Genomic DNA, 15,088 nt, shown 5'->3' on the forward strand with positions numbered 1-15,088 from the left:
ATTCCAAGCAATTCCAACCCTAGTTACTACCACCCAGGCTCTCTAGGCAACCATCACGGCGGTAGAATGGAGAAGTCACCGATTCAGGATTGACATTCCCTAAAAAAGATGTTCTACAGATCTTTGGCCACATCTCAATTAGATGAAGAGATGTGTAATTACGTCAATCCCGTCTATGGGACAGTTACGAATCCCCGACTAAGTAGCATTGCAGCTAGGAGTATTTGTCCGATGGGCTTATTCGAGTAAGTAGTTTCATTCTTGTTCAAAGGCTATTTATGAAATAAAAAATTATTTTACGCCATATTTAATAAAAATAAAAAAATATTATGGCTCAGTGAAATCAACAGGTGTCAATGACGTAATGATATGCATTTATTACTTTGACATACTTAAAAATTTCCTTATAATTTTATTTCTCCCACTTAAACTTTATTTTTTCTGGTTAAAAAACACATTAATTAGTAGGCGTTGGTTTCAGTTAGTTTATTTCCGGTCTTTCTTTAAAACAGTAATTAACCGAATTAAAAAAGAAATTGTAGACTTCATGCTCCTGAACAATACTAGCGGTAAATGTAGCTCTGTAAAAAGTGGCTAGAAATATAAGTGAACAACATTATCATTTTCTTGATTTTTTTCATTCTTACAGCTTCTTGTAATTTTCTATTTTTGGAAAATTTTCAATATTTTAAATAAATAGCTAAATACTTACTTTTGATTTCAGGGAACCTCAAATCCTGAATTTTTTTTTTTTTTTTTCTTGGTGGAATCTCTATTTTGAAGATTGGAAACTTATCATCAACACTGAAGTACTCATAGATCTACACCTCATAAAATCGTAAGTTCTGTTTAGATTTTAGAACCTTCTTTTGTATGTGTGAGTAAGAATAACCATTTGAGAAAAACACTTATGTTTAAATGGGTTTTCTAAAATGATTCCTTCTTTCACCAAAGGAAAAGGGAAACATGCCAACAATTCCCAGAACGTACAGTTTAAACCCTACAACTTTATTACACTCCTTTCGCATGGCCGTAGTCTGAAAGTAAAAAAACCTGGTCTTAAAACTAAGGAAGTGGGTTTTACCAACAGCTGAAATTTCAGTCCGTTTTGTAGACGTTTCTATTTCCTTTCCATTTTTAGTTCCTAGTAATATCAATATATATTTAGATTACTGCGGCATTTTTTTGATTTAATAAATTCATTTTTGAAACAATTCAACTTTACAACAGTGACATGTTTTCAATTATCTTATTTTGCTGTTGGTAAATTTCATCTTTTATCTTTTAGTTAACAGCAGAATTAAAATACCTCCTACTTTGATACGTAATAACAGAAATCAGTCTATATACATATCTATATAATTGATTGATATTAATTATATAATTGATTACATGTGTACGTATGTACGGTAGTCCTCGACTTACGACGTTGATCCGTTCCTACGCGGCGTCGTAAACCGTTTTTTCGACGTAAGTCGGAACATACGTAAACTGTACCATATACAGTACAGTACAGTACTGCATTACCATGATAACAGTACAGTACTGTAAGCACTTAGCTTATCCTAACACAGTACCCAACATAATTATCAAAAAACACATATAAAATGCTGTACAGTATGTTTAATAATGAAATGAAACAGTAATAAAAAACAGTAGTGTACTTTACGATATCTAATTTCTGATGGCCTTCCTTTTCTTCGATGCACTGCCATCAGAAGAGTCTGCCTTACGTTTGGGAGCCATGATGAAGGGCAAAAAGTGATCGTGACAACGATGTTAATGGCGTACTGGGATGCTGATGACGCCGTCTTCCTCGGTCCCGAGCCGCTGCACACCAAAACACGTACAGTAGTTCGCGGGCTTTTCATAGTACTGTACAGTACTGCACACCAAAACACGTACAGTAGTTCGCGGACTTTTCATACTGCTGTACAGTACTGCACACCAAAACACGTATAGTAGTTCGCGGGCTTTTCATAGTACTGTCCTGTAAATGGGAGTCGTAACCACGAAACGTCGTAACTCGAGACCGTCGTAACCCGAGGACTACCTGTATATGTAGGCCTAGACAGGGACTCAAACCTAATAACTACAATACATATTAGCTTTACGGGTCTCGCCTCAAATAGCTCGCCTACTGCGGGTCCTAGATGTGTTATATCATGTGTCTTAAGATTTTTTTCACGATATAAATCAAACTAGTTCGTTAGTTGTAATGCTAGGACCGCAACCTTTGTTGGTAAAGTCTATTCTATGTGTTGGTCTAGCCTAGGGTTTTATTTAATGAGTTATTTTATATAGAATTTTAGAGATGTTTGCTTATCCAATTCATGACTCCTGATTGTTAGCTGTGGACTTGAAAAAAACCTGGTTTGATACACGTCTTTCTTACTTAACTGCAATTAAAAATAGATGCGTGTACCTTAAATTAAGTTCCTTAAATTTTACAGGTTTTTTGTTTTTTTTAATACCAAAGCATTATCTTACACTCGGTGAACTTAACTCCCATAAACGTTAGCATAAGTTTTGCTTATTATGATATATAATTTTATTAACTTAGTTTCAAAAAAGTAATTGCGATGAGATTTTGAGTTTAACATGGAGATTCTGTACATTTATTGCTGCAGTAAAATGTAAAGAAAGGGAGAAATGAGTGGAAAGAGAAAAGAATACGGGATGTGGAAAAGTCGCAGCCCATTTGGTGTTGTAGTAGCCCAGGATAATGTCCATTCTCACTTCGCACAGAGAGGAGAACACTCCTGCGAGGGTTGGCAAGTTTTATAGTTAAGGGTGTCGGTAACAAGAATAGGGGCACCACCACTGAGTATTGTGCTCAGCCCTTTAACTGCTTGCTATACAAGGGAAATAGTCTTTAAAACCATGTTTATTACACAGAGCTCGTTCAGGCTAGAGCCTATATATTTGTGAGAATGCTTGACCAACGGCCCTTTTTAAGCAATGGTGCTTAGCGAGTCAGCGAGGAAACAAAGGAAAACATTATTACGGTGAAGGGGCCGGTAATTGACAGCTTAAGAAAAAGTTCAAGTTTCCTTTAGAATATCTTCAGTTATATTTGCCCCCGGATGTAGGTTGTACAATTGTACCGCTCCTTTAGAATGTATTGTGTATTCTTAATATTTAAATAGCAGTAAATTCGATCCTTATGTCAACCAAAAATGTTTTTTTTTTTGTAAGTGTCAATAACCCGGTGATTGACATCAAATTTTCGGGGTTTCCCTGTGTTTGACATTGCGTGGGACAAATGATTGACAAAAAAGTACGAGTACTCGTATATTCATGAAACGGCATTAGGTATGTATTCAAAATACCTAAATCATTTTTCCACTTGGATTTATAACAAAACTTAGTCTTAATCACAATTAATTACAATCAGTTTTTAAATTGCCATTCCTAAATAATGTAATATTTTTAAACATTACTCTTTTTCATGCAGCTTTCAACGATCAACCTTAATTCAACTGTCCTACCGGAGAGTTTTAATTACGCTCCAAACCTTCTAGGACATCTGCAATTCCTTCTTCATTCTAGTATCCGAGAGACTTCATTATACCAAGCGTTCTAACTAGTATTGGTTACTTTGGCTTCGAGAAACAGTGAGCTTTTCGCTTAGCCTTGTCGCAAAGATGATAGGATAACGGTTCCAGAATCCTTTGTACCAAGATTTACCTGGTAGGTTACTATTGAAAGGATTCGGTCTATCTAGTTTTTTAATAAGTTGCCGCACACTCATCAGCAGTTGGCTTTTAGTGATGGAGAACCCAACAGTAGGTAGGTGGGGATAAACCGCATTCAATTAAACGCCCACATACCATTTTCACATTCCACCATTCAGACTTTTTAGGGTATTTATTCTTTGCAATAATGCACTCTAGAATTTTTTCACTATTTTTTCCTACATAGGTATTTAATAAAGAATGAAATTAAGCAAAAACAAAAATAAATTATTGTGAACATTTATATTACGGTTCACCATCAACTACGATTTATGAATGATTGCAGTGTATGTTTTATTTCAATTTTGATGTGCCTAATTTTCATTTGATTGAAGATTTTAGTCAGAATAAAACAGTTAATTTAAATATTTAATTAATTTTTGAGGTGAAAATTTTTATTGCATAAATTGATTCTTTATGAAATACCTACGGAGGAAAAAATAGTGAAAAAAATCTAAACTATTGTTTTAATATAGAAAAAAAGCATTAAAAATCCTAATGGCGGATCGAACAAGGGCCTTGTGGGCGTGTATACTGGGCCAATAGAACCGTAGGTAGGTGGGGATAAACCGCAATCGATAACACGCCCACATACCACTTGTACGTTCCACCATTACGACTTTTTAGGGTATTTATTCTTTGCAATAATGTACTCTAGAATTTTTTCACTATTTTTTCCTCCATAGGTATTCAATAAAGAATGAAATTAAGCAAAAACAAAAATAAATTATTGTGAACATTTATATTACGGTTCACTATCAACTACGGTTTTATGAATGATTGCAGAATAGTTTTATTTCAATTATGATGTGTCTAATTTTGATTTGATAAAAGAATTTTGACAGAATAAAACCGTTAATTTGAAATTTTAATTAATTTTTGAAGTAAACGTTTTAATTGCATAAGTTGATTCTTTATGTAATACCTACGGAGGAAAAAATAGTAAAAAAAATCTAAACTATTGTTTTATTAGAGAAAAAAAGCATTAAAAATCCTAATGGCGGATCGAACAAGGGCCTGGTGGGCGTGTACACTGGCCAATAAAACCGTAGGTAGGTGGGGATAAACCGCAATCGATAACACGCCCACTTACCACTTCTACGTTCCACCATTACGACTTTTTAGCCTATTTTTTCTTTATAATAATATACTTTAGAATTTTTTCACTATTTTTTCGCCCATAGGTATTTAATAAAGAATGAAATTATGCAAAAACAAAATTAAATTATTTTGAAGATTTATATTACGGTTCATCATCAACTACGATTTATAAATGATTGCAGAATATGTTTTATTTTAATTATGATATGCCCAATTTTGATTTTATTAAAGAATTTGGTCATAATAAAACAGTTAATTTAAAAATTTAATTAATTTTTGTAGTAAATTCATTAAATGAGATGGTTAAGAAAAAAAAATGTTATTTTCTCTTAGCCAAAAAAAGCATCCATTCTCCAGTTTTTCTAGTTAGGAAAACCAGCCGTGTTGCTAACAATGAAAAAAAAAAACTCCAATAATTATATGTTTTTCTTAAACATGTATTTTTATGATACATTACCATAATAAAATTATCATAAATTCAGTATGAACACGAGAAGGAAGGTGGATGAGGCGCTAGCTACAGTTGTGCTAAAATATCTCCTCTGTGTCCTCCAGCCCAACGTTACAACTTGGGCCCTATTATTACTTGAAATAATGTGCACAATATATTCAGCTACACGACCTTTTAAAGTGCTATACATACATATATATATACATTCTTAGTGATATGATGATAACTTAATTCGACCTTTATAATCCGCTGCACTATAAATTAAAGATATTTTATTTTTATTATTATTTTTTTCTACTTCACAGCTGAACATTCTCCTGATTTCATTCAATTTTAGAACGTTCTCTACTTGCTCAATAGAGAAGAACACCACAGAGTCCAACTTTTTTTAGGGTTTTACACTATCTGAAAGTGCAGGGAATACATTAATCTACGTTTGAGGTCTTCTAAAAATGTATTTTATTTATTTAATCCAAACAAATAGCTAGGAGTTTTTGTCTCCTCATGAAGCCAAAATATCAAAGCCTAATATAGCTTCATGAAACCAATTTATATATATATATATTTTTATATATTTATATTAACCGCCGCAGCACTTATGTTTGTTTAATCCCTGACCAGCTTTGCACTTCCATCCAGCGTCAGAGCTTAATCAGTTTGATGTAGAGATTTAATGGGCAGAGATATCAAGTTAGCAAGTTAGTGCGTGGAAGGTTACATTAGTAAAGTCGAAATCTCTACACCAATCTGATTAATCTGCCTCTACAGATGGAAAAATGTCCGAAATATTTACATCCGGTACGTTTCAAATCTCCTCGGATCTAACAGTAATCTGATACGGATATCTAATGAATTTTAGTTTCCAAAAATACATTAAATGTTGATCACTAATTCGGTTCTATCAAAATTTCTTGTGAGAGAGAGATGAGTTTTGATGTTCACCAGTCGTAAGTCGTTGTGAAGTGGGTTTTAATGGAAGACCTGTATCTTAACCAAGATCGTTCTTGGTCTCAAAGACGATGCTCTCGAAGAATGGCCCAAAACGGAAAACATTGTGTTTATTTCAATCATGATATCGAAGGTAAATGAATCCTGCTCCTCAATTTTTCTATAGTTTTTGTTTTTAAGGGCCTCAAGATCTGAGGTTATGGGCGCCCGGAACTTTTATTTCGATTCACTGTCAGCCTCCTGACAATGTTCTCTCGTTACAGTCAACTCTGACCATCTTCAAACAGTAAGCTGTAAGAAGCTACTGGAAAAAGGAAAATCTAAAGGGCCAGCAGCTGTATTCAAAGCCGGGGATCTCTGCTTAGGAAACCAGTAAGCTCAACCACATAGCTAATTCCTTCCCTTCTATTTTTGGATTTAAAACTGAGAGATGCAATTTAATTGGCTGGCCAAATAAGGCTGCTTATTGGCCCGCTCTTAACCCATTTCTGCTTTAATTGGATAAATAAAGTGATAATAGGGTTTTCTAAATTGGGGAAAACAATTTTATTAACTGCTATGCAATTGGCAATGAATCCAAATTGATGGTGCTAGATAGCAATGCCCGATAGCCAGCCACTGTTTACATCATTATAACAGCATCATAACAACAGGATGATATTAATTTCGTTCCTTTTTTTGTTGTCTGCTTTTTTTTAAAAAAAAATGACAGCTCAATAAATTTTATTCCAATAAATGATCTGCCGGCTCCATATTAAAATATTCAGATGATGAATATTATGGGATCCTCATTAGCAGTGGGGGTAATAATTCAATAAGCGGCTTCATCCCACTTTCGGGTTAGTAGAGTTCGCTCACCCTTCAGGTTTTATTGGGATTGCCATAATAATTTCCAGCTTTTAATCTGGGTATAGGGTGCAAAGTTTATTTTTGGAAGTAAGGGGCATTTGTGGCCAATATTATGACTAAGGAGTAGATCAGATTTGTTAACCAAAACGGATAAGGCCAGATGTCCTGTTTAGGTAAGCAAAGACGTCGAATAGAATTGAAGAGCTTAGTGCAAAAAGGAGTTATCTATAGTTTTTTTAAATTTTTAGTAGGGACAAAAAACTAAATATGCTTTAAGATGTATTCCTTATGTTGTGTCTGCTGTAAGGATTAGTTAATATATTGTGATGAGGTCATTTGGGGCTCAATTTGAACTTTCTAGGGCATTTTTTAAGCTTGCTATAAGCAAAAGTTATTTTGCACCAAAATCATGATTTCCAGTAAAACTTGAGTACATATTAAGTACTTTAGTCAACAGATTTCTTGTTTTTGAGCTTTTAAGTGGCATTTTGTGTCTTGTCGAAGCGAATGTTAGATATATTATTATGCCTGTCAAAAAGAAAAATAATAATATCTACCTAATATAAACATTAAATAAATCTAATAAAAAAAATTGATTACGTCATCTTTTCTGTTTGGAACAAAAGATTTTATCTGCAGTAGAAAACTCATTTTTGCTCCAAATCTAACCTAGGTTTGAGAATAAGTAATAATAAACGAGTCTGCATAGAATTGAACATACAATAGGGGGCGCCACTAAACACATTTTCTGAAAAAAATGTAGATAACTAACTCCTTTTTGCACCAAGCTCTTCAATTGTCTATAATTTTTATTGATTGGTTGATTCATTTATCTTTCACAATCTAAAGAAATAATGTAATCAGTAAATCTGATTCAAGAAGTCTTCTTGACTAAATCAGCTGTAGCAGAGAAGCTGCCCTATTTGCCAACAATTTCGCTAGAGTTTACTCCGTTAAAAGTCGGAGATGATTCACGAGGAATCACGCGATCTGGTATCTTTGTGGAAGCAAGATTTGGGACGAGTCGATTTGTACAAAAAGGGAAGAGTGTAGAAGAATTTGTGCTATATTTAGTTAGATTTTGGATTTCTTCAATTACTATAGAGTTCTAATGACCGATATGGGGGTAGTGTTAGTGACAGAAAATGGAGAATCCGTAAACTGATGAAGTCTTCTTGATTCGATAAGATTGGAATTTTTTTATGAATTGTGAAATTCAAAGTCTGGATCTTTTTTAAAATACAATTTCTAGAAACCGTGGATATCCATCAATGATATTTTATTGAATTTCTACACCAAACTTATTAATCAATCACTGAAGATGGATGAATGTCTCAAATCATTCAGGTATACAATAAACATGTCGGATAAAATCAACGATATTGTTGAATATACCCATAAAAACGAAAACATACAAACATACAAAAGACTTTTTGTAATATCCCAATAATAATAATAATAACAATAATTCTTATTATTATTACATATAATTCAATTATTTAATACATTATTAGATAGATGTTATAAGGACAAAGATAGGTGAGCACCATGAGGACAATCATCTGATCAGATGCAGCACATTCATACATTTCAATGAGATGATAATGTGTGCTTCAAACTAATACAACTGGAGCACAGCATCACCTGCTGCTTTCTCATCATCATCCCCCATTCCGTCCTCCATATTACGTAATACACACACACTCACAATACATACATATATATATAATGTATATATTTTATACAATACATAGTGATAATAATTCCAGTTCCACATTGTTACTCGTACTATACCTACAGACATATTCTCAGTTAGCAATATTACTTACTCGTATATTCTTCATTTATATTATGTTAATTTTTGTTTATTCACTCAGTAATCTTTGTAAATTTTAAAAACAAAATTTTTGTTGAAGTACACAATTTTCAAAATGTAGACAACTTCCTGCTGGAACAACAAATTCTTAACGTTCTTCGCAAACACAATCCAGATGAGTAACTTAAATCTGAACAAGAACAAAGTGTACATCTTATTTCGAGTTTGGTACATCCAATAAGAAATCAAAAATCTGAGGAGACGACTTGAATTCAAATTGAATACCCAAATATTTGACTGAGATAATAGAATTTCTTACTTGACAAACTTATAAAACTGTTCATTAACCTTCTGGGTATACTTGCTTTAAGTACTGGGAAGAATGCAATAGCTACTTTACTCGTTCATAAAACTAGAAAACCAAAACATGATCTTTTTGTAACTTAAGACCAATTAGCCAATTCCTTAAGTTAATCGGTTGTGTTAGAAAGAAAAACCAGCTTTACATTGATGTAAATTTTAGCTATTATTTATCAAATTGGTTGAAATTCTCATTCATTCTAAGCTACTTAAAAAATTCAGTCTGAAATCTGACTACAGACACATCAAATTGATCAATGAGACAGTACTTCCTTCATAAATTTATTGATTTCGTAAATTGCACCTGCAGAAAGGTATTGATCCATCTTCTGAGGCTTCTTTCTTGATCTAATCATTAAGTTTCTTTCTGAATAATTTCTGCACTGCTGAAGTACTTCTAGATTCAATTTCGGTATCCTATTTAAACAGCAGCAAACATATCGTTTGCCAAAAAATAAAAATTAAAGAACTAGCTACCTTATAGGACGTATTTCCACGTCGTTTTAGTAACGACTACAGGTTGATTAAACACTTAGTTAAATTATATTTTCCAAAAAAAGAAAAACATGAGAATGTGAGCGTTCAAAACGCTCTTTCCTTTTACGGGAGAGTTTTCCTAGTTAAAAACTAATTTTCACTATGGCATTTCCATAACGAAAGCATTTAGGTTTTCCTTCGGTCCAGTTTTTTTTTTTCAAAAAATCTTCATAATGAGTTTTCCCACATATGCTACCTGCGCTAAAAGACTCTGAACAGAAGAATCCCCCCACCCACAGTGAGTGGAAAATGGTCAGAGAAGCGGAAGTAAGGTAGTGCTGCCATCTGTACATAGTCCGTAAAAATGTTTTCCGGTGAATTATAACATCAATTTATTTTATGAGCTAGAAAAAAAAGAAAAAAAGAAGAAGACTGAGAGAATAAAAGTTTTCAAATTATTACAGCATCCCTATATTACAAGGCTGTTGGTGCTATAAAAGCCCTACATATTAGAGAGCATTATCTGTTTATTTAGCAGCTTATCTCTCACTTTTTATTATAAATATTCTTTATACAATAAGGATTTTTTTAATAAACATTCATATAGGTTAACCATAGTGTTCATAAGTATAATTTAACCCAAAAATATTAACAAATATTTCAGATTATATTCTTTTAAACTAGCTTAATTAAAGTTACTAACAATTTTAAAAAACTTTCCCCATGCTTAAAACGTACCAAATAATATAACAAATAAACAACAGTTTACTCCTAGTATATCAAAACTCATTCTTGCTGACACCTAATCATCGTATTGGTTTGCTGACTGGTTGAAAAATGTAAGTTTTAAAGCCAACCAATACTCCCAATTCTAAAATACTGCGTTCTGATTGGCTGTCATATTCTCCAATTCGGTGCTGGCCAGCAGAACAGGATTGCAAGCCGAGCTCCTATCGTATTATGTTACCCGGATAGAAATAGTCAATTTTACCCACTTTTTGTGCACTTTTAAACATCGATTTTCGAGTTTTTCCCTTTATTTCCTTTATTTTCTAGTTAATTAAAGCTTAATTAACCATATATTACCTCAAAATACTTAATTATAAAAAATATATAGTGTGTAATTAAAATAAAAATGCTTAAAAGGGATAGGTATGCAAATTAACAGTCTTTTAAGCTTGTATTGTACAACTTTATTGTTTAAAATACAGTTTAGATACTATTCATATGTTTCATTCATGTATTTATTACATTGTTCTTTGATATTAATCAATTACAGCTAGAAAAAGTAAGTGCTAATGACATATCAAGAACGCACAGGCTATTCTTAGTTGCTAACAGTGTTCATTTCATTACATGTACTCAAATAAACTGTCTTTTAAGCTTGTATTGTACAACATTATTGCTTAAAATACATTTTACATACTATTCTTATGTTTAAATCATGTATTTATTACATTGTTCTTTGACAATAAGTTATTACAGCTAGAATAAATAGGTATTAATGACCTCTCAACTAGCAGGCTCTTCTTAGTTGCTAAGTTGATCGATTTCCTTACATATACGGCAAGAAAAGAAAATTAAAATCGTTGTTTTGACGTCTAGAACAGAATTGCAACTTAAAATAGTAATAGAAAGTTATATTGTATGTATATATTAAAATAACAGTCTGAAAACATTTATACAATTCTTAAATTGATGAACTAGCTTATTTGTTACATTTAATACCCATTCAGATGAAGGAAATAGCCTAAAGCCTTAGTTTTAGTACAATAATATAACAAATTAACAACAGTTTACTCCTAGTATATCAAAAAACCTTCTTGCTGACATCTAATCATCGTATTGGTTGCTGACTGGTTGAAAAATGTAAGTTTTAAAGCCAACCGTAATGCAATACTCCCAATTCTAAAATACTGCGTTCTGATTGGCTGTCATATTCTCCAATTCGGTGCTGGCCAGCAGAACAGGATTGCAAGCCGAGCTCCTATCGTATTATGTTACCCGGATAGAAATAGTCAATTTTACCCACTTTTTGTTCACTTTTAAAAATCGATTTTCGAGTTTTTCCCTTTATTTCCTTTATTTTCTAGTTAATTAAAGCCTAATTAACCATATATTACCTCAAAATACTTAATTATAAAAAATATATAGTTTGTAATTAAAATAAAAATGCTTAAAAGGGATAGGTATGCAAATTAACAGTCTTTTAAGCTTGTATTGTACAACTTTATTGTTTAAAATACAGTTTAGATACTATTCATATGTTTCATTCATGTATTTATTACATTGTTCTTTGATATTAATCAATTACAGCTAGAAAAAGTAAGTGCTAATGACGTATCAAGAACGCACAGGCTATTCTTAGTTGCTAACAGTGTTCATTTCATTACATGTACTCAAATAAACTGTCTTTTAAGCTTGTATTGTACAACATTATTGCTTAAAATACATTTTACATACTATTCTTATGTTTAAATCATGTATTTATTACATGGTTCTTTGACAATAAGTTATTACAGCTAGAATAAATAGGTATTAATGACCTCTCAACTAGCAGGCTCTTCTTAGTTGCTAAGTTGATCCATTTCCTTACATATATGGCAAGAAAAGAAAATTAAAATCATTGTTTCGACGTCTAGAACAGAATTGCAACTTAAAATAGTAATAGAAAGTTATATTGTATGTATATATTAAAATAACAGTACGAAAACATTTATACAATTCTTAAATTGATGAACTAGCTTATTTGTTACATTTAATACCCATTCAGATGAAGGAAATAGCCTAAAGCTTTAGTTTTAGTACAATAATATAACAAATAAACAACAGTTTACTCCTAGTATATCAAAAAACCTTCTTGCTGACATCTAATCATCGTATTGGTTGCTGACTGGTTGAAAAATGTAAGTTTTAAAGCCAACCGTAATGCAATACTCCCAATTCTAAAATACTGCGTTCTGATTGGCTGTCATATTCTCCAATTCGGTGCTGGCCAGCAGAACAGGATTGCAAGCCGAGCTCCTATCGTATTATGTTACCCGGATAGAAATAGTCAATTTTACCCACTTTTTGTGCACTTTTAAACATCGATTTTCGAGTTTTTCCCTTTATTTCCTTTATTTTCTAGTTAATTAAAGCTTAATTAACCATATATTACCTCAAAATACTTAATTATAAAAAATATATAGTGTGTAATTAAAATAAAAATGCTTAAAAGGGATAGGTATGCAAATTAACAGTCTTTTAAGCTTGTATTGTACAACTTTATTGTTTAAAATACAGTTTAGATACTATTCATATGTTTCATTCATGTATTTATTACATTGTTCTTTGATATTAATCAATTACAGCTAGAAAAAGTAAGTGCTAATGACGTATCAAGAACGCACAGGCTATTCTTAGTTGCTAACAGTGTTCATTTCATTACATGTACTCAAATAAACTGTCTTTTAAGCTTGTATTGTACAACATTATTGCTTAAAATACATTTTACATACTATTCTTATGTTTAAATCATGTATTTATTACATTGTTCTTTGACAATAAGTTATTACAGCTAGAATAAATAGGTATTAATGACCTCTCAACTAGCAGGCTCTTCTTAGTTGCTAAGTTGATCGATTTCCTTACATATACGGCAAGAAAAGAAAATTAAAATCGTTGTTTTGACGTCTAGAACAGAATTGCAACTTAAAATAGTAATAGAAAGTTATATTGTATGTATATATTAAAATAACAGTCTGAAAACATTTATACAATTCTTAAATTGATGAACTAGCTTATTTGTTACATTTAATACCCATTCAGATGAAGGAAATAGCCTAAAGCCTTAGTTTTAGTACAATAATATAACAAATTAACAACAGTTTACTCCTAGTATATCAAAAAACCTTCTTGCTGACATCTAATCATCGTATTGGTTGCTGACTGGTTGAAAAATGTAAGTTTTAAAGCCAACCGTAATGCAATACTCCCAATTCTAAAATACTGCGTTCTGATTGGCTGTCATATTCTCCAATTCGGTGCTGGCCAGCAGAACAGGATTGCAAGCCGAGCTCCTATCGTATTATGTTACCCGGATAGAAATAGTCAATTTTACCCACTTTTTGTGCACTTTTAAACATCGATTTTCGAGTTTTTCCCTTTATTTCCTTTATTTTCTAGTTAATTAAAGCTTAATTAACCATATATTACCTCAAAATACTTAATTATAAAAAATATATAGTGTGTAATTAAAATAAAAATGCTTAAAAGGGATAGGTATGCAAATTAACAGTCTTTTAAGCTTGTATTGTACAACTTTATTGTTTAAAATACAGTTTAGATACTATTCATATGTTTCATTCATGTATTTATTACATTGTTCTTTGATATTAATCAATTACAGCTAGAAAAAGTAAGTGCTAATGACGTATCAAGAACGCACAGGCTATTCTTAGTTGCTAACAGTGTTCATTTCATTACATGTACTCAAATAAACTGTCTTTTAAGCTTGTATTGTACAACATTATTGCTTAAAATACATTTTACATACTATTCTTATGTTTAAATCATGTATTTATTACATTGTTCTTTGACAATAAGTTATTACAGCTAGAATAAATAGGTATTAATGACCTCTCAACTAGCAGGCTCTTCTTAGTTGCTAAGTTGATCCATTTCCTTACATATATGGCAAGAAAAGAAAATTAAAATCATTGTTTCGACGTCTAGAACAGAATTGCAACTTAAAATAGTAATAGAAAGTTATATTGTATGTATATATTAAAATAACAGTATGAAAACATTTATACAATTCTTAAATTGATGAACTAGCTTATTTGTTACATTTAATACCCATTCAGATGAAGGAAATAGCCTAAAGCCTTAGTTTTAGTACAATAATATAACAAATTAACAACAGTTTACTCCTAGTATATCAAAAAACCTTCTTGCTGACATCTAATCATCGTATTGGTTGCTGACTGGTTGAAAAATGTAAGTTTTAAAGCCAACCGTAATGCAATACTCCCAATTCTAAAATACTGCGTTCTGATTGGCTGTCATATTCTCCAATTCGGTGCTGGCCAGCAGAACAGGATTGCAAGCCGAGCTCCTATCGTATTATGTTACCCGGATAGAAATAGTCAATTTTACCCACTTTTTGTGCACTTTTAAAAATCGATTTTCGAGTTTTTCCCTTTATTTCCTTTATTTTCTAGTTAATTAAAGCCTAATTAACCATATATTACCTCAAAATACTTAATTATAAAAAATATATAGTTTGTAATTAAAATAAAAATGCTTAAAAGGGATAGGTATGCAAATTAACAGTCTTTTAAGCTTGTATTGTACAACTTTATTGTT

The 15,088-nt window shown here is 31.8% G+C and overlaps 1 protein-coding gene across 1 annotated transcript in view; it reads left to right on the plus strand.

The window, feature by feature from the left end:
- The window catches only part of LOC141451668 (alpha-tocopherol transfer protein), a 68,261-nt gene that overhangs the window by 42,508 nt on the left and 10,665 nt on the right, over positions 1 to 15,088 (plus strand). Inside the window, exon 2 of the mRNA XM_074123167.1 lies at positions 725 to 838. The gene's annotated coding sequence lies outside the window, so the exon portion shown is untranslated. The remainder of the gene's footprint in view (positions 1 to 724; positions 839 to 15,088) is intronic.

Source organism: Rhodnius prolixus, unplaced genomic scaffold, assembly GCF_049639745.1.
Source record: "Rhodnius prolixus isolate KJV_2025 unplaced genomic scaffold, Rpr scaffold_14, whole genome shotgun sequence".
NCBI classification, from domain to species: Eukaryota; Metazoa; Arthropoda; class Insecta; order Hemiptera; family Reduviidae; genus Rhodnius; species Rhodnius prolixus.